We start from the raw sequence: 21,331 nt of genomic DNA, 5'->3' as shown, positions 1-21,331 counted from the left end.
AGATCATGACCTAAGCTAAAGTTAGGCACTCAACTGCCTGAGCCACCCAGGTGCCCCTGACTTATGAAATATTTCTCAGTGCCTCTTTTTGGTATTGGTCTTAGAAGTAAGACCTTTTTTTTTTTTTGCATTTCTATGGATATAGTAGAAAAACACAGGTTAATGGTTGAAGCAAATTATAAACCCTAGTACCTGATTCCCAAGTGTTGCCAGTGAGAAGATTTTTAGATCTTGGGCTCAAAGCATCCACAGATGGAGTGAGGGCAGGCAGCAATAATCTGATAGATTTTTCTAGTTTGTAGTTCAAATGTCTCTGGTGATCTTTTTGAATGGCTTGTACGAAAGGCAAGAAGATTGTTTATGTATGAGCTATTGTGGCAGTTTCTCTAAAGTTTACCTCCAATTGACTAACTTTAGTTTTCAGTGCTTTAGGAAAAAGGGCAGTTTTAGTTCTCAATGATTTCAAGTGAAGAGAATGGGAAAAAAATTGTAAACTTAATTTGGAGAGTTAATCAGATAATTGAGGAAAACAGGAATTCAGGATCCAGACTAGTTTTATAAACAAACAATACTTAAAGACAATCAGAACTAGAATCTAGTATCCACAAAGGTGTGTTTCTGAAACGTAATTTCACTCTGAAATCACCATTATTTTGATCAGAGATAACCAAATTAAGACAAATTTGTTTGCAAAATAAGTCCAGTTTTAACAGATTTGACCTAATTATTTACATAAATGCAGCAAGAATAGTGATTGACCATATAGGTTCTTTCAAATCTGCCTTGCAGGAACTCTTTACAAGGAACTTCAGATTGGACTTCTAACAGCCGTTTAAAGCCAACAAGCAAGCCAAATATTTGCCATCAGATTTTCCTGCAATACCTGTAGATTTGGGTGGATTCCTCTCTTCTCGAGGTCCCCTAAATATCCTGAGGTCCCTGGACCTGCCAGGAAGTGACATTCTTTACTCACCTGGTAAGGCTGCTGGGAACTCTGTAAGCAAGGTATCGGGCTGATTTTTTTCCAAGGAGCTTCATTGGCTGCATAAAGTCCATCTTAGTTCCTTAAAGCTGTCTGGTCATCTCTGAGTCTATGCATGTCTCTCTCAAATATGGCATTCCAGTCAAAGTTCTGGTAATATAACCAATGTTTTCAATGATGTCCTGTTACAAGAACAGATTCTTATTAACTTATGCAAATAGTTATAATTGCCATGAAAGAAAGAATACTCACTGAGACTTTCTGAATTCTGGAGAGTTCAGGTAAAGAAAAGATAAATGTTTCATTTTGTGCACAAAGGAACATTTTATCAAATTTCTGTAAGTCACAGATAGCTTGAAAGAAAAAGTTTCCTTAAATCTGGAAGGGCAAACATTAGAAAATCAGCAATGTTTCAAACAAAAGTCATAAAACCTATAATCATCTTTCTCAACTTATTTAGTTCCATGTAACTAATTTTTGTTTTGTTTGAATGCAGGTTTTCCATTAGTTCCTGAAATCCTTAGTTCGGTTTTATGATCTTAAAGATAGCAGAAACCTGTATTTGTCAAAAGTCCTTTTCATGAATCTCCTTGCAGCTAAACACATTTGCAAAAGTATCAGAGTGAAATAATAACTGTAAATGACAAAAGACTCATAAATGACTATGGGTAAAAATCTGATAAGGGCTCATTATAATGCAGTTGACAAGGAAATCTGGTTATTTTTGTGACACACAACATTTCAATAATAAGAATTACATATGATCACATTATACCAGGACATATTAAAACTTTAGGAATTTTGTATAATTTCTGGAACAGAATTGTAATTTCTGGAACAGAATATAAGCATTCACCTACACAATATAACCTAAGAAGGCTTATCATCATTTGTTTATTTAGTCAAAAAACCTAATTAATCAAAAAGACTTCATTGAGAATTTTAATTTGGGGGAATTCTGTTAAAAATCTCAGAAGGTTCTAAGGCACATACATAAATAGGATTGATTATAAATTATTATAAAACTTAATATTTAATTTTCCTATTTAACCAAAGTGGCAAGAAGATATTCTACATAAGGTTATATAGTTGTTAACAAAATTTAGCTCCTTTAATTTTGAGAAGTTTTAAATTTTTTAATGTTTAAAGTCTTGATGAAGACAAAACAGAAACATTGGTTTTCCCGGGATGATAAAGAAAAAAAAACTTATTTGTAATTTCTTATTAAGAGCAGTCCAACAATCTAAGAAAACTTTGTTTAACAGAGAGAAAACCAAATTCCAATATTAAACCAGTTTACTTTTGAAGTATATTCATTATTCCAATCTCAGTCCTGACCATGTGTAAAATTCTTTTCCAAATCTTCTACAACTTTCTTTTTCATTCAGATTTTGTCCTATGTTTTCCCTTTGTAAACAACCAGTCTCATTTCAGGACAAAAAAATTTTTTTTCCCCTCAACAACAATGTATTCTCATTCCTCATACCTTTCTTAACCAAAAACACATCTTGTTTTCTTTATTATTTCTAACAGTCTTAATTATGTTTTCAGAATTTAAACTTTTAAGAAACCTTAGTCTCCAGTGAAAACTAAGTAGTAACCAATTGTGAACTTTTATACCAGAATTCTTTAGGTTGGCAAACTTATAAATATATTTCATAATATTTAGAAACATGTTTTTTATAGTACAACTTCCAACAAAACATAATTCATGTTTTACTAACAGACCAAGGTATTTTTAGTTTCTTTGTAACAAGACAAAGGCACACAAACCAATTTTAGTATTAATATTTCAGTATTTTCTCTTTTTTTTTTGGAAAAGACTTAGGTATTCAATGAATTCAGCCCAATTTATCAACCTTCAAAGTTTTAGGTTGCCAAAGATTTTGAACACTGTTTTAAAGTTTACCTATAGGTTCCGGAAGATGGCGGCGTAGGAGGACTCGGGGCTCACAGCGCGTCCTGCCGATCACTTAGATTCCACCTACACCTGCCTAAAGAACCCAGAAAACCGCCAGAGGATTAGCAGAAGGGAGTCTCCGGAGTCAAGCGCAGACTAGAGGCCCACGGAAGAGGGTAGGAAGGGCGGCAAGGCGGTGCGCGCTCCACGGACTGGCGGGAGGGAGCCGGGGCGGAGGGGCGGCTCGCCGGCCAAGCAGAGCCCCCGAGTCTGGCTGGCAAAAGCAGAGGGGCCGGACAGACTGTGTTCCGACAGCAAGCGCGACTTAGCGTCTGGGAGGTCATAAGTTAACAGCTCTGCTCGGAAAGCGGGAAGGCTGGAGGACAAAGGGAGGGAGAGCTGCTGAGCCCCGGTCGGCAGAGCTCAGCTTGGCAGGGAACAAAGGCGCCAGCGCCATCTCCCCCGCCCATCCCCCAGCCAAAATCCCAAAGGGAACCAGTTCCTGCCAGGGAACTTGCTCGCTCCGCGCAAACACCCAACTCTGTGCTTCTGCGGAGCCAAACCTCCGGCAGCGGATCTGACTCCCTCCCGCTGCCACAGGGCTCCTCCTGAAGCGGATCACCTAAGGAGAAGCGAGCTAAGCCTGCCCCTCCAGCCCCCGTGCACCTTGCCTACCCACCCCAGCTAATACGCCAGATCCCCAGCAACACAAGCCTGGCAGTGTGCAAGTAGCCCAGACGGGACACGCCACCCCACAGTGAATCCCGCCCCTAGGAGAGGGGAAGAGAAGGCACACACCAGTCTGACTGTGGCCCCAGCAGTGGGCTGGGGGCAGACATCGGGTCGGACTGCGGCCCCGCCCACTAACTCCAGTTATACACCACAGCACAGGGGAAGTGCCCTGCAGGTCCTCACCACGCAAGGGACTCTCCAAAATGACCAAACGGAAGAATTCCCCTCAGAAGAATCTCCAGGAAATAACAACAGCTAATGAACTGATCAAAAAGGATTTCAATAATATAACAGAAAGTGAATTTAGAATAATAGTCATAAAATTAATCGCTGGGCTTGAAAACAGTATACAGGACAGCAGAGAATCTCTTGCCACAAAGATCGAGGGACTAAGGAACAGTCACGAGGAGTTGAAAAACGCTTTAAACGAATTGCAAAACAAAATGGAATCCACGATGGCTCGGCTTGAAGAGGCAGAGGAGAGAATAGGTGAACTAGAAGATAAAGTTATGGAGAAAGAGGAAGCTGAAAGAAAGAGAGATAAAAAAATCCAGGAGTATGAGGGGAAAATTAGAGAACTAAGTGATACACTAAAAAAAAATAATATACGCATAATTGGTATCCCAGAGGAGGAAGAGAGAGGGAAAGGTGCTGAAGGGGTACTTGAACAAATTATAGCTGAGAACTTCCCTGAACTGGGGAAGGAAAAAGGCATTGAAATCCAAGAGGCACAGAGAACTCCCTTCAGACGTAACTTGAATCGATCTTCTGCACGACATATCATAGTGAAACTGGCAAAATACAAGGATAAAGAGAAAATTCTGAAAGCAGCAAGGGATAAACGTGCCCTCACATATAAAGGGACACCTATAAGACTCGTGACTGATCTCTCCTTTGAAACTTGGCAGGCCAGAAAGGCTTGGCACGATATCTACAGTGTGCTAAATAGAAAAAATATGCAGCCGAGAATCCTTTATCCAGCAAGTCTGTCATTTAGAATAGAAGGAGAGATAAAGGTCTTCCCAAACAAACAAAAACTGAAGGAATTTGTCACCACGAAACCAGCCCTACAAGAGATCCTAAGGGGGATCCTGTGAGACAAAGTACCAGAGACATCACTACAAGCATAAAACATACAGACATCACAATGACTCTAAACCCATATCTTTCTATAATAACACTGAATGTAAATGGATTAAATGCGCCAACTAAAAGACGTAGGGTATCAGAATGGATAAAAAAACAAGACCCATCTATTTGCTGTCTACAAGAGACTCATTTTAGATCTGAGGACACCTTTAGATTGAGAGTGAGGGGATGGAGAACTATCTATCATGCTCCTGGAAGCCAAAAGAAAGCTGGAGTAGCCATACTTATATCAGACAAACTAGACTTTAAATTAAAGGCTGTAACAAGAGATGAAGAAGGGCATTATATAATAATCACAGGGTCTATCCACCAGGAAGAGCTAACTATTATAAATGTCTATGCGCCAAATACCCGAGCCCCCAGATATATAAAACAATTACTCATAAACATAAGCAACCTTATTGATAAGAATGTGGTCATTGCAGGGGACTTTAACACCCCACTTACAGAAATGGATAGATCATCTAGACACACAGTCAATAAAGAAACAAGGGCCCTGAATGATACATTGGATCAGATGGACTTGACAGATATATTTAGAACTCTGCATCCCAAAGCAACAGAATATACTTTCTTCTCGAGTGCACATGGAACATTCTCCAAGATAGATCATATACTGGGTCACAAAACAGCCCTTCATAAGTTTACAAGAATTGAAATTATACCATGCATACTTTCAGACCACAATGCTATGAAGCTTGAAATCAACCACAGGAAAAAGTCTGGAAAACCTCCAAAAGCATGGAGGTTAAAGAACACCCTACTAACGAATGAGTGGGTCAACCAGGCAATTAGAGAAGAAATTAAAACATATATGGAAACAAACGAAAATGAAAATACAACAATCCAAACGCTTTGGGATGCAGCGAAGGCAGTCCTGAGAGGAAAATACATTGCATTCCAGGCCTATCTCAAGAAACAAGAAAAATCCCAAATACAAAATCTAACAGCACACCTAAAGGAAATAGAAGCAGAACAGCAAAGGCAGCCTAAACCCAGCAGAAGAAGAGAAATAATAAAGATCAGAGCAGAAATAAACAATATAGAATCTAAAAAAACTGTAGAGCAGATCAACGAAACCAAGAGTTGGTTTTTTGAAAAAATAAACAAAATTGACAAACCTCTAGCCAGGCTTCTCAAAAAGAAAAGGGAGATGACCCAAATAGATAAAATCATGAATGAAAATGGAATGATTACAACCAATCCCTCAGAGATACAAACAATTATCAGGGAATACTATGAAAAATTATATGCCAGCAAATTGGACAACCTGGAAGAAATGGACAAATTTCTAAACACCCACACTCTTCCAAAACTCAATCAGGAGGAAATAGAAAGCTTGAACAGACCCATAACCAGCGAAGAAATTGAATCGGTTATCAAAAATCTCCCAACAAATAAGAGTCCAGGACCAGATGGCTTCCCAGGGGAGTTCTACCAGACATTTAAAGCAGAGATAATACCTATCCTTCTCAAGCTATTCCAAGAAATAGAAAGGGAAGGAAAACTTCCAGACTCATTCTATGAAGCCAGTATTACTTTGATTCCTAAACCAGACAGAGACCCAGTAAAAAAAGAGAACTACAGGCCAATATCCCTGATGAATATGGATGCAAAACTTCTTAATAAGATACTAGCAAATCGAATTCAACAGCATATAAAAAGAATTATTCACCATGATCAAGTGGGATTCATTCCTGGGATGCAGGGCTGGTTCAACATTCGCAAATCGATCAACGTGATACATCACATTAACAAAAAAAAAGAGAAGAACCATATGATCCTGTCAATCGATGCAGAAAAGGCCTTTGACAAAATCCAGCACCCTTTCTTAATAAAAACCCTTGAGAAAGTCGGGATAGAAGGAACATACTTAAAGATCATAAAGGCCATTTATGAAAAGCCCACAGCTAACATCATCCTCAATGGGGAAAAACTGAGAGCTTTTTCCCTGAGATCAGGAACACGACAGGGATGCCCACTGTCACCGCTGCTGTTTAATATAGTGCTGGAAGTTCTAGCATCAGCAATCAGACAACAAAAGGAAATCAAAGGCATCAAAATTGGCAAAGATGAAGTCAAGCTTTCGCTTTTTGCAGATGACATGATATTATACATGGAAAATCCGATAGACTCCACCAAAAGTCTGCTAGAACTGATACATGAATTCAGCAAAGTTGCAGGATATAAAATCAATGTGCAGAAATCAGTTGCATTCTTATACACTAACAATGAAGCAACAGAAAGACAAATGAAGAAACTGATCCCATTCACAATTGCACCAAGAAGCATAAAATACCTAGGAATAAATCTAACCAAAGATGTAAAAGATCTGTATGCTGAAAACTATAGAAAGCTTATGCAGGTAATTGAAGAAGATATAAAGAAATGGAAAGACATTCCCTGCTCATGGATTGGAAGAATAAATATTGTCAAAATGTCAATACTACCCAAAGCTATCTACACATTCAATGCAATCCCAATCAAAATTGCACCAGCATTCTTCTCGAAACTAGAACAAGCAATCCTAAATTTCATCCTAAAATTCATATGGAACCACAAAAGGCCCCGAATAGCCAAAGTAATTTTGAAGAAGAAGACCAAAGCAGGAGGCATCACAATCCCAGACTTTAGCCTCTACTACAAAGCTGTCATCATCAAGACAGCATGGTATTGGCATAAAAACAGACACATAGACCAATGGAATAGAATAGAAACCCCAGAACTAGACCCACAAACGTATGGCCAACTCATCTTTGACAAAGCAGGAAAGAACATCCAATGGAAAAAAGACAGTCTCTTTAACAAATGGTGCTGGGAGAACTGGACAGCAACATGCAGAAGGTTGAAACTAGACCACTTTCTCACACCATTCACAAAAATAAACTCAAAATGGATAAAAGACCTGAATGTGAGACAGGAAACCATCAAAACCTTAGAGGAGAAAGCAGGAAAAGACCTCTCTGACCTCAGCCGTAGCAATCTCTTACTCGGCACATCCCCAAAGGCAAGGGAATTAAAAGCAAAAGTGAATTACTGGGACCTTATGAAGATAAAAAGCTTCTGCACAGCAAAGGAAACAACCAACAAAACTAAAAGGCAACCAACGGAATGGGAAAAGATATTTGCAAATGACACATCGGACAAAGGGCTAGTATCCAAAATCTATAAAGAGCTCATCAAACTCCACACCCGAAAAACAAATAACCCAGTGAAGAAATGGGCAGAAAACATGAATAGACACTTCTCTAAAGAAGACATCCGGATGGCCAACAGGCACATGAAAAGATGTTCAACGTCGCTCCTTATCAGGGAAATACAAATCAAAACCACACTCAGATACCACCTCACGCCAGTCAGAGTGGCCAAAATGAAGAAATCAGGAGACTATAGATGCTGGAGAGGATGTGGAGAAACAGGAACCCTCTTGCACTGTTGGTGGGAATGCAAATTGGTGCAGCCGCTCTGGAAAGCAGTGTGGAGGTTCCTCAGAAAATTAAAAATAGACCTACCCTATGACCCAGCAATAGCACTGCTAGGAATTTATCCAAGGGATACAGGAGTACTGATGCATAGGGGCACCTGTACCCCAATGTTTATAGCGGCACTCTCAACAATAGCCAAATTATGGAAAGAGCCTAAATGTCCATCAACTGATGAATGGATAAAGAAATTGTGGTTTATATACACAATGGAATACTACGTGGCAATGAGAAAAAATGAAATATGGCCTTTTGTAGCAACATGGATGGAACTGGAGAGTGTGATGCTAAGTGAAATAAGCTATACAGAGAAAGACAGATACCATATGGTTCCACTCTTAGGTGGATCCTGAGAAACATAACAGAAACCCATGGGGGAGGGGAAGGAAAAAAAAAAAAAAAAAGAGGTTAGAGTGGGAGAGAGCCAAAGCATAAGAGACTGTTAAAAACTGAGAACAAACTGAGGGTTGATGGGGGGTGGGAGGGAGGGCAGGGTGGGAGGGAGGGGAGGGTGGGTGATGGGTATTGAGGAGGGCACCTTTTGGGATGAGCACTGGGTGTTGTATGGAAACCAATTTGACAGTAAATTTCATATATTAAAAAATAAAAAAAAAATAAAATAAAATAAAAAAATAATAAATTTCTTAACACAAAATGATTTTTAAAATAAAAAAAAAACAAAGTTTACCTATAAACCTTTTTAATTATTTAACCTACTTGCTCTTAACAATTATGCATGAAAACCTTCTGAGACAAAATTAACCACCACTTTAAGTCATTTTCTCTGACAAATTGCAATAGAGACAACATGAGCTTATTTGACTTTTAGTAAACCTTGGAGGAATAAGCTTTATATTTAATGCTGATAACTCTAAAAACTCTATTTTAATTAAGCCAGCAATCTTGAATTAGCTTTAATATCAAAATGTTGCACCTGTGGCCACTAAAAAGGCAATCAGTTTGTTCCCCGGTGTCAATTTTACGTGGGGCTTCTGAGGGGAAATCTGAAGTGAGCAGTTTAAGTCCAAGGGAGTTGATTCATGCTGATTTGGGAGGTACTTCAGTTTGAAGCTCAGAAGGGGGAGTGCTTTTGGCTCCTTGATACTAAGGGTAGAAGGAGCAGGAGCCCAAGGCACTGAGGCATCGCCCACGGTGTAGAAACCAGTTGCATAGGCAGTACCAGTGGCAGTGCAGGAACAGGAGGGGCTGGTGGAGGCAAAGCTGGCAGGGGTTCGAAGTTTGGACTAACATTCTTCCATCTCCATCTTCTGTCTATCCATCCTGCAAAACAGGCCTTTTCTCTGTTATTCATCAGCCCTCTGCACCATTTATTCATAATAGAGTTCCTAAAGGACTTTTTTGGGGGGAATAAAAGGAATATTCCCTATCTTCCCAGGCAAAAGTTCACAGAAAGAACACAGAAAAAACAAAAGTATAATGAAATAATTCCCAGAGTACCTCTGTGAGCCCTGTTCCTCCCCAAAAGTAGGAGTTTCACGGGAACAAACAGCTTCCTAGACAAGCTAAGAGACTCAAACCAAAACCCCCTATTTGGTGGCAACCAAATGGGAAGAAGAAAGCTAAGAGTCACTAATATTTATAGAGACAACATTAAGGTTCCAACTTGCAAACAACTGCCTTTTATGAAACAAATCGAACACAGCCAGTGTTGTCGAAAGTTACCAAAGCAGCAGCAACAAACAGACCAAATTCAAATGAACTGGCTAGTCCAACAACTATTGCCCTCTCCAACAGGGTACCTGACACAAAAGGAAACAGTGTGGCTTCTCCCCAAGAAAAAGTCCAAATGGATGGGGAGGAACTTCCCAGTTGAACACACAGAGTGACTCATCCTGCTTTCAATTCAGTGAACTCTCAGAGGTCTACTCCCAGGACCCAGCACAGGGTCAGCCAGCAGCTGCAGGAAGTCACAGAGCAAGTCCCCAGGAAAAACGGTCCCGCTTCCCTGCCCCGACCCCATAACTCCTCAGGACTTACTGGAAGAATCCTGGGGTGAGACAGCTGGCGGCTGGTCACATGCTATTGATTCTGGATGGGTCACCAAAATTGTGACCAGGTACAAACTCATTCTGTTTGCCACAGGACAAGCCAGAAGCCAGTAAGTCAAGAGCAAGATGTTGGGGTAAGGAAAGCTACTTTTTTCGGAAAGCCAGTAATCCAAGGAGATAATGGAATATTGTCCTAAAGAACCATCTCCCCTTGGCATGAAATTCCAGCTTCTTTTTTCAGCGGAAGGGTGTTGGAGTGTAAAGATGACTGACATCTCTAGATCTGAGGAAGGTCATATAATTTCTTTGTTCCTGGTCAGTTGATCTTTGCACACAGGAATATGGTCAGGTTGTTCTGTAAATCTTAGCATAGTCATATGCTAATCATAGCATAGTCATTCTGTATCTACTTCCTGTTCTCAGGTGAGGTAGTTTTGGGATAAAGAGTGGTTCTTGCAAAGCTTAGCTGTAACATGCCCATGCGCAGGGCTAAATAGAAGTTTCTAAGCTATAGGTCACAGCAGCAAGGCAAACAGAGGCAATATGGAGCCAGATGTACTAAGTTTCTCCCTGTTACAGGAGTGATATCAGTTGCAGATATAAAACTTTTATGGGCTCTGCCCACATCTTTGAGCCATAGTCACTTCAGTGTCCGCTGGAGAATTTCCAATGCCACAGTCTTTCACCTAAGCCACTCTCCATGTGTTCATAATAGGCTGAAGAATTCCAGAATTAACACTTCTCTTGGTTCCTCGATTAGCCCTCCTCAATCAACACCTGCTGGTGGATCGGTGTATAAATATGCCAGTTCTTTCACCCCTTGGATGAACAACCCCAAGACATGTGTTCTATGCTACTTCTCAGAATTTCCCTATGTTTTTGAGTTACTGCCACAGTGTTAGCTGAGTTAGTAATGTAGGTTTTATTGGCTGCCTTCTCCTTCCTATCCCAGTTTCCCATTCCTCTGCTAGTGTTACCTCCACTTTCCACCTAAGTCACTTGCACTCAAATCCTTATCTCAAGACCTACCTCCAGAAGAACCCAAACCAAAATAGCAGAAAGTTTGCAAATAAACAGTAAAGACTTTGTTGGGAAAGGAGCAAAAGTTGACAATTTTCAGGTGATTATTGGCCAGAAGAGAGTTTTTTCAGCTGTCAAATTTTAAGTCTAATGGTAAACTATAAAGCAGTCATGTGACTAAGTGGAGAGGAAGCAATGGAAATACAACAGGAATTTTTTTTGGAATGTCCATGAATGGAAGGAGGAAAACTATTAGGAACCCTTACTTGCCATTCAAGATTCTTTGTTGAATGTCACAGACCTAGCTGCCCTCCATAGATCAGACCTCCTCTCCCTCCTTTGTACCATACATAAATAAGAAAATATATCCAGCTTCTAGCTGAATGTATACTTGGCAACTGAGGTGACCTGCCTTCTGATACTAGTACTACAAGCCAGTGAAATGAAGCAGGTCGGGACAGAGAGAATATGGACAGAAAGTGATGGAAGACTAAATAAGATCATTCTCAGAGCCTCTATTTAGAATGTTGGTGTTAGAATCCACAGGTCAGTTTCAAAGTATTATGTTAACAGAGAGTCTTTTTTTTTTTTAAGTTTATTTGTTTTGAGAGAGCAAGAGAGTGTGAGCATGAAGGGGGGAGGGGCAGAGAGAGAGGGAGAAAGAGAATCCTAGCCAGGCTCTGCATGGACACCAGATGCAGGGCTCAAACCCACAAACCCTGAGATCATGACCAGAGCTGAAATCAAGAGTCAGACATTTAATGGACTGAGTCACCCAGGTGCCCCTAACAGAGACTTTGGCAACAGAAATTATGTTCTAAGTCAGAGATGATGCAAGTAAATCACATTTGAATCTGGTTGAAAGAAAATGTGAAGAGAAGCAGCTCACTTTTTTGACACAAACCAGTAGTCTAGCGATCATATTGGAGAGAGGGTGTGGTACTCAAAGGAGCTTTTTAAAAAAGACACATCTATGTTTTAGACTCTTATACTAGCAAAAGGAAAATATATAGGAATTGTCTCATTGTGTTCATAAATGAATGAAGTAACTGGATTCTAAAAGATGACTTATCTTCCTCATTTTATTATTTTAGAAAATCTCCACCTGCTTTTAGAAGAATAAATAATGTTGCCCTATTTACAGGCAAACTTTTTAAAAAGGAGTTTAATAATTAAAATTCTTAAGGCTTTCTTAGTTTATGGGGAAAAAAAATGATTGCTCCTATACAGAAACCTCTGGTTTGGAGAAAAATAGGCAGACATTTATTCCAAAAAGGAATATGTATTTACATTTTAAAGCTATTACTGAATTTTGAGACTAGTACTCAGAGTCCCTCTTACTAAATAATGGTCATTTCTTCTTAAGAGACATGGTTGGATTATTTATTTACCTCTCATTATGCTGAAGTATGAGACATGTTTTCTTTATAATAAAGCAAAAATGTCTTTATTGGATGCCTTCTCTTTCCTATCTCAGTTTCCCATTCCCATTCAGTGTATGTGTGCATTTATTTATTTATTTATTTGAGAGACAGCAAAAGCAAAAGTGGGGAAGGGGTAAAGAGGATGGAGAGCGAATCCCAAGCAGGCTCCAGGCCTAGCACAGTGCAGGGCTGAATCTCATGACTATGAAATCATCACCTGAGCAGAAATCAACACTTAGGTGCTTAACCAGCTGAGCCACCAAGGTGCCCTTAGTGTATTCTAACAATTGGGAATGGAATATTGCAACTGGCTTTAGAATAGCCAATAAACGACAGTTTTTACTATGACTGGATTTAGAACATGATGCCTTCACCTACCTAGTATCAAAGCAGAAGCAAAGCTTCACTCCCTGCAAGTTCACCATCCTAATGGACCTCCTGGTTCATATTCTCTCAATGCTCTGCCAATTTTGTAATACCCCTTAGGAAGTTTCCAACAGTCTGTTCTACCTCAGTAAGAGGGATAAAAGCAATATTAACTAGGAAAGAACCAGATGCAATGGTAATCTGAGCCATTAAAAAAAAATCCCTTCTTGGGAAAGAAGAGTAATATGACACTGAAAAACTCTAATGTGGGTTGAAGAGTAGAAAAGGTCTCTCTGTTGTATGTTTCAAATGTGCATGTTGAGAAGAAATTACCTGGTAATTTTGTTAGCATAATCCACAATCTGCATAATGTAATACATGGAAGTCATGGCTCATTGCTAATTCCTCTTCTATATCACTTCTACAATTGTGGTTCTGTTTTGATGACTAATTTTAATCCTTGGCAGCCCACTTCTATGAAATCTCGTTGGCTTACCCTTATCCCATCAGCAATAAATTGGACTGAATGTATGAGAAATGAGCCCACATTTATGGGGGCCTCGGATATAAGGAGTCTGCTTTAAAGTATGATAAAAAATAATGTGAGATGAAATAAGCCTTTTCAAGATACACTTTTTAAAACTCCATCCTTTGAAATCTCCACAAGGAACTTATACTCCTGAAAATTGCCTGTCTGGAACAGAGCAGTGTAGCCTCTTAACACTCTTTTTGAGATAAGTAATAGCTGATTATTGCCCCTGTATAATCATCAGGATTCTCTAGAAGAAAATGAAACATTGTACAGTCATGCAGTAGGACTGAATGAGGCAGAACTTTTTACCTTTGTGAAATGAATTTCTTCAAGTAAGTTCTCTCTAAATCCTTGAAATAGCCAAAGTGAAGAGCAAAATACTATTTTCAGTGGCTTCAAACTCTACATACAGGATACCATGACATCAGAGATGACTGAGGGAGGCGTACTAAGAACTTCTGAGCAACATGGCTAAAAAACAAATATGAAGACCCATTTGAAGCTGGTTTCAGTCCTGGCTCCTTGTTTGCTTTGATGTTGGAGCTGATTTTAAAATGCATTTAAAGGATACTCTGGTGTGCCTTAAGGGGACAGCAAAGATAAAAATGAAAACAGCTAGAGAAAATGAACATTTTCCAAAGAAAATGAAATACTCTCGTCACTCTTAAATGTCACTTGATTTCACAGATCCTATTTACCATCATTTAACAACTTAGAAAAGAGTATGCCTTATTAAAATATTACCCATTTAAGCAGAAATCTTCAGAAATCGACGAGGGATCATACTTACACGCATAGCCTAGAGTGCAGTGCATTTTACATACTAGTTGATGCCCTCTCTTGGCAATAATAGTCAATCCTGGATTGCTTTAGAAAGAACTATAAAAATGTAAATTACTAAGACCTGATTTGGTCTTATTGCCTTAGCTAAGTTCTAACACTTAAACTTAAAATATATGGCTGCTGGAGCTAATTAATACTGGTTAATTTGCATATTCAAGAGTCTTCCCATAGTACTTCTTCTCTCTCTTAATATGAGATGACTCTTTCAAAGCTCATGAGGCCATTTAAATAGTGAACTGGATTGAAATTTGTGCCTTCATTTAAAAATGTTTCAAATTTTTCTCGAGCACCATATCCCAGTTTGGATTCTATCTTATATTCCTTACTAGTTCCCCTCTCCAATAAACAGAAGACAAGGACTATTTGGTATCAAATTACACAATTTAAATAGAAAGTAATGTCTTAAATTAGCATAATAAAAAGTTTTGGAAGTGATTGTATACTCATAAAATAATTCAATCATGCATTTAAATACAGCAGAAAGCAAGCCTAGAATATATATTTGCAAATAGCTTATAAGAAAATATCTACCAGAGTAGACTCATAACATAGCAAAAATGGGAATAAAAGAGATATATATTTGGAATAAAAGAACAGTGTTATTTATTTGATATCAATATTAATTTTCCAAACTCAACAGTCTCTGATTTTTAAGTTACTTGGTTTCTCAAATAAATGGGAACTAAGACTAGATATTACAAGATATTACTAGATATTACAATATCTATTTAATTTTTCTTCATAAAATCCATCAGTATTAACATTCTTCCTTTTTTTTTAAACTTGAGAAATTACCTCCAAATGTGTTATTTTACAAAGTTAACATTAGCACTTACCCCAGGACATTATGCCCCTCTTACTATAACCACCAAAGTATATAAGGGAAATTTAAAGATGTTACCATTATTGAAACAAGTGTATGGTCACACCTAGTGACTACTTTGCAAGGAAGAACAGAATATCCATAAGAGCTTATAGCCATATAGGATCCATAAATGGCTACATCAGAGATATGTAGCAGAATTTACCTCAACACAGATTGTCATCCATCAGACTTCATTTTAGAGTTCCAGTGTTTTTAGAACCCAAACCAGCCGAGCACACCTTAAATTTCAGAGCTAAGAAGCAAAGGGGAAAGAAGTGAGACAATTGGTCCTTCATTACAAGGCTTTAAATATAGTTGCAAGCTTTGGTTTTAATGTTTAATTAGATATGTTATCTAATGCACCTGGATCTCCAAAGTATAATTAATTTTTATGGTTACCTTCCTCCTGAAGGACAAAATGGCTGTTGGACATTTTATCCTTCAGCAAGTTATTTTCCTCATCTCTTACTGTACTAGATCATCTCTTTCAACACTATTTCAGTGTCCAATACCAAACACCTGGAATTTTCATGAGGCTAAGATCTCTCAACTACTATTTCTAATTGAATGTCTTAGCATGTTTTGTGTCTATTGTGGAAAGGATATACAGTTTCAGTGGAAATAATTTAACAATACTATGCTTTCTACACTAAGAGAAGGAAAATCCTTACTCATGCTCTCCTGCCAGAATTGCATATTCCTAATTCAAAAGCATGACTGGGAAATCCAATTATTTAGAGATTGTGGTATGTTTTCAAAGTAAAAACCTAGTATATGTATTAGAATGCATGAACCCATCATTGTTTTTATGAGCTTTTATTGCTTTCAGCGAGCACTTCCACTCTCAGTGATGAAAAACTTGTTCCCAGAAGCAAGAGGACACCTATACCCTCTCTTGCTTCAAGTCAACCCTGAATAGTATATGTAAGATTGCAGAAATAACACCAACTGATGACAGAACCCAGCAACCCTTGAAAACCTGACTTGACTGCACTTTCAGAAAGTACTGGAAAAAGAAGTTGAGGATGAGTACTTGATAGCACTCTCCAACTTCCACACTCAGTATCTGGCATCAGTAGTTGTTAGAAATACACATCATGCATCTTTTGAAAGCTGGGTATCATGCTTAGGGTACTGCCTAATGTAAGCATATAAAATAGTCTATTTGCATAAACAAACTTACAGTGAAAGCTATTGATTAAATGACTGTTTATATATACATTTATAATATATAAATATAAATATATTTATATTATTTTCAAAATAAGGTATTTGTAGCTTATTTGAATTTCACAGTATGTTAAAAATTACCTATGACCAAAGTCATGGGGTACCTATGGCCCAGTAAATGTAGGTAATAGATTTGATTCACACATCTAGAAAGCTGTAGAAAGCTCTAGAACCAGGTGCCCTCTCGGGACTCAGCAGAAGTGGCAGGAAGGGCCTTGCCAGCTTCAGCCACAGGGTGAGTTCGGACTTAGACAGCAGGTTTCAGCTATTTTGCCTCCACGGGGCTGCCAGGGGGCATGAGGTCAGGGTGGGTGGACTTGCAGCAGCACTGTGAAGGAAAAAAAATTGCCACAGACAATATAAGGGTCTAGCATACCCTGATCTTTCATTAGCTGGGTGAGCACTTCCAGGGATAGATATTTCCTTCCTTTGAAAGGCAAACAGAGGAGATCCAACATGGCGGAGAAGAGGCGACCGAAGTTCCCTCCTCCCTCAAACACAGCAGTCTTGAGGTCAGAGGACTTCGAACTCCAAGAGTCCGGGTGGCAAAGTGACAGAGACGCCTCCCGGGACCCACTGGGACAACCTACCTGACAGGCCATAGGTGCGTGATTGCAAACTGGGAGAGATACAACGGGCGGCAGAGGAACAGAGGTGGGGATCCCCTTCTGCACAAAGGGAAGAGAAAGGAGAGGCTGTAGAAGTGTAGGGCTGTATTTGAACAAGAGAAAAACCACAGGCAGGGACGGAGAAAGATCCAGTCTCTAACTGTGGCGCTTTCTCCGGACTGGGGCCGGCTGCCCTGTTCACGCACCTGGGGAGGAGGGGAACCAGCCCCGGGCTCAGTAACTAGTTCAGAGGCACAGCCCGCAGTGGGAGTAAACAATCCCCTCCCTGGAGTGCTGTGGGAAGAAGGTATATAACCTTTCAGAGGACAAAGACCGCCTGCACCCGCCAGCCAGAGGACACATATCGGCGGTGCGGCACGCATTTCCCCGGGTATGGGGCGGATGGAGCAGGACCCTTTAAGACATCAGGGTTTGAAATCCCAGCCGAGCGCCAGGGATGCGGGACAGGAGGCGGAGAGGGACAAACTGCATCTTTCACACCAGCGCGCAGCTACCTGAGGATATGAGGAGGCCCTTCCTTGTTGGGACGGATTGGCACTTCCGGGGAATCAGGGCACTTGGAGTGGGGCCCTTTAAGACACCTGGGCTTGAATCCCATGTGAGCTCCAGGGAGGCACTGCGGGAGACTGTGGAGCTGGGGGCGGGGCCGGCGCCCGTGCAGCACTATAAGGACTGCCTGAACAAAGTGGTTTCCTCTCCTCTGGGGAGGAGAGACTGGGGTGTCACCATTTTTCTCCCCATCACCAACAAGGTGGGCTTCAGGGAAGGGAAAGCAGGCCCACAGTGGAGGTGGAACCTATAACAAACCATACCCCTCCATGTCTGGTACCTGGTAGCTTCTGGAGACAGAGGCTGACCAACCAGACAGCCCCTCCTCCAGACCAGCAGTGCCCTTGGTTAATTCTTGGAGAATTCTTATTTTATACATATATAAAATGTGCATATAGGTATATATTTTTCCCTCTTCCTTTTCTCCTTATTTCTTCTTTCCTTTAGTCTGGTTATTCTGGTTGTTGATTTGTTTAAACAGACATATTTATTGTCTTTATACCTGTTCTATATCTCCTTTATTTTCCTCTCTCTCTCTCTCTCTCTCTCTCTCTCTCTCTGTCTCTCTGGATTAAGCCATATAGTTTTTCTGCCTGGTCAATTTTCTTTTCTTTTCTTTTCTTTTCTTTTTCCCTGCCCCTGTCATTTCTCTCTTTGTATGGGATAAGGCCTCTTCCACCACCACTGCCCCCCTCGTTTTGTTTTTTTTTTTTCTTTTTAATTTTTTTTTTTTTCCCAGAGCTACTTCAACAAACAAATCAAAGCACATTTGGTGGAGGGTCCAAAACATCACTACAAGTAGGGAGTTAAAGCAACCAGAATCACAACAACAGAGAGCACCTCCTGAAGGTGCCAGGCCCTGGGCAGTGTATTACTGCTCCTAATTACAGTAGTGCTGGCAGGTGCAGGACACATCACAAGCTTTTAAAACACATAAGGGACAGAAAACTTGCCAAATGATGAAATGGAAGAATTCTCCTCAAAACTTCTAGGAAGAAATGACAGCTAAAGAATTGCTCAAAACAGATATAAACAGTATATCTGATCAAGAATTTATAAAAAATAGTCATAAGATTAATCACTGGGCTTGAAAAAAGCATAGAAGACAGGAGAGAATCTATTGTTTCAGAGATCAAGAAACTAAAAACTGGTCATGAGGAATTAAGAAATGTAAATGAGGTGGGAAATAAACTAGATGCTGTGATAATGAAGATGGAAGAGGAAGAGGGGAGAATAAGTGAAATAGAAGATAAAATTTTGGGAAAAGATGAAGCTGAGAAAAAAGAGAGATAAAAATATTCTAGACCACGAGGGGAGAATTAGAGAACTAAATGATTCAATGAAATGTAATAATACCCATATCATAGGAGTTCCAGAAGCAGAGGAGAGAGAGAAAGGGACAGAAGGTGTATTTGAACAAATCATAGCTGAAACTTCCCCAATCTGGGGAAGGAAACAGACACTGAAACCCAGCAGGCACAGAGAACACCTTTCAGATGTAATAGGAATCAATCGTCTGCATGATATATCATAGTGAAGCTGGCAAAATACAAAGATAAAGAGAGATTTCTGAAAGAGCTAAGGGTAGTAGCAGACCTATCTACTGAAACTTGGCAGGCCAGAAAGGAGTGGCAGGAAATATTCAATGTTTTGAATAGGAAAAATATGCAGCCAAGAATCCTTTATCCAGCAAGAATGTCATTCAGAATAGAAGGAGCAATAAAGGCTTTCCCAGACAAACAAAAACGGAAGGAGTTCATCACCACTAAACCAGCCCTACAAGAGATCCTAAGGGAGACTGTGAGCGGAATGTTGCAAAAACTACTAAGGACCAGCGACATCACTACAAGCACGAAACCTACAGATAGTACAATGACACTAAATCCATATCTTTCAATAATAACGTTGAATGTAAATGGACTAAATGCTCCAATCAAAAGACATAAGGTATCAGAATGGATTAAAAAAACAAGACCCCTCTATTTGCTGTCTACAAGGGGCCCCTGGGTGGCTCAGTCGGTTGAGCGTCTGACTTCAGCTCAGGTCATAATCTCACAGTTTGTGGGTTCAAGCCCCACATCAGGCTCACTGCTTTCAGCCTGTCAGCGCAGAGCCTGGAGCCTGCTTCAGATTCTGTGTCTCCTTCTCTCTCCACCCCTCCCCTGCTCATGCTCTGTCTCTCAAAAATAAATAAATGTTACAAGTTAAAAAAAAGAGAGAGACCTATTTTAGACCTGAGGACACCTTCAGACTGCAAGTGAGGGGATGAAGACCCATGTATCATGTTACTGGAAGTCAAAAGAAAGCTGGAGTAGCCATACTTATATCAGACAAACTAGATTTTAAACTACAGGCTTTAATAAGTGATGAGGAAGGGCATTATATCATGTATCATAATTATGGGATCTATCCATCAAGAAGAGCTAACAACTATAAGTGTTTATGCACTTAGTTTAGGAGCACCCAAATACATAAAACAATCACAAACATAAGCATTCTTATTGATAAGAATGAAGTAATTGCAGGTGACTATAACTACTCCACTTACAACAATGGATAGATCATCTAGGCAGAAAATCAATAAAAAAAAAAAACAAAAAAAAAACAAAACAAAACAATGATCCTGAATGATACACTGGACCAGATGGATTTGACAGATATATTCAGAACTTTTCATCGAAAAGCAGCAGAAAACATATTATTCTTCAGTTTTTATGGAACATTCTCCAAGATCACATACAGGGTCACAAAACAGCCCTCAATTAATATAAAAGAATTGAGATCACACCATGTACATTTTCAGATCACAATGCTATGAAACTTGAAATCAATCACAGGAAAAAGTTTGGAAAACCTCCAAATGCATGGAGGTTAAAGAACATCGTACTAAAGAATGAATGGGTCAACCAGAAATTAAAAATCAATTCAATTCAATTAAAAAATATATGGAAACAAATGAAAATTAAAACCTGAAAGTCCAAACCCTTTGGAATGTAACAAAGGCAGTCCTAAGAGAAAAATACGTTGCAATCCAGGCCTATCTCAAGAAACAAGAAAAATCACAGAATCTAACAGCACACCTAAAGGACCTAGAAGCATAACAGCATAGAAACCCCAGGCCATCAGAAGAAGAGAAACAATAAAGATTAGAGAAATAAACAATATAGAATTAAAAAAAAAAAACCAGAATAGATCAATGAAACTAAGAGCTGTTTTTCTCAAAAAATAAACAAAATTGATAAACCCCCAGTCAAACTTCTCAAAAACAAGAGATAAAGGACCCAAATAGATAAAATCATGAATGAAATTGGACTTATCACAACCAACCCCTCAGAAACACAAACAATACTATGAAAAATTATATGCCAGCAAACTGGACAACCTGGAAGAAATGGACAAATTCCTAGACATGCACACACTACCAAAACTCAAATGGGAAGAAATAGAAAATTTGAACAGACCCACAGCTAGTGAAGAAACTGAATCAGTTATCAAAAATCTCCCAACAAATAAGAGTCCTGGACCAGATAGATGGCTTCCCTGGGGAATTCTACCAAACTTTTAAAGCAGAGTTAATACCTATCCTTCTCAAGCTGTTCCCCAAAAAATAGAAATGGAA

General features: G+C 39.4%; 1 long non-coding RNA gene across 1 annotated transcript; it reads right to left on the bottom strand.

Annotated features, from left to right (window-relative positions):
• Positions 1–262: 262 nt before the first annotated feature.
• On the bottom strand, positions 263–15,530 carry LOC122219060. The gene is made up of 4 exons (XR_006202242.1): positions 15,468–15,530; positions 13,906–14,067; positions 974–1,164; positions 263–333 (listed from the first exon to the last, which is right to left on the bottom strand). It is a non-coding gene; the product is annotated as an uncharacterized LOC122219060 (long non-coding RNA).
• Positions 15,531–21,331: the final 5,801 nt, after the last annotated feature.

Source organism: Panthera leo, chromosome B2 (genome assembly GCF_018350215.1).
Source record: "Panthera leo isolate Ple1 chromosome B2, P.leo_Ple1_pat1.1, whole genome shotgun sequence".
Classification (NCBI taxonomy): Eukaryota; Metazoa; Chordata; class Mammalia; order Carnivora; family Felidae; genus Panthera; species Panthera leo.
The sequence above is the reverse complement of the archived record's forward strand: the minus strand, read 5'-3'. Positions and strand labels throughout refer to the sequence as shown.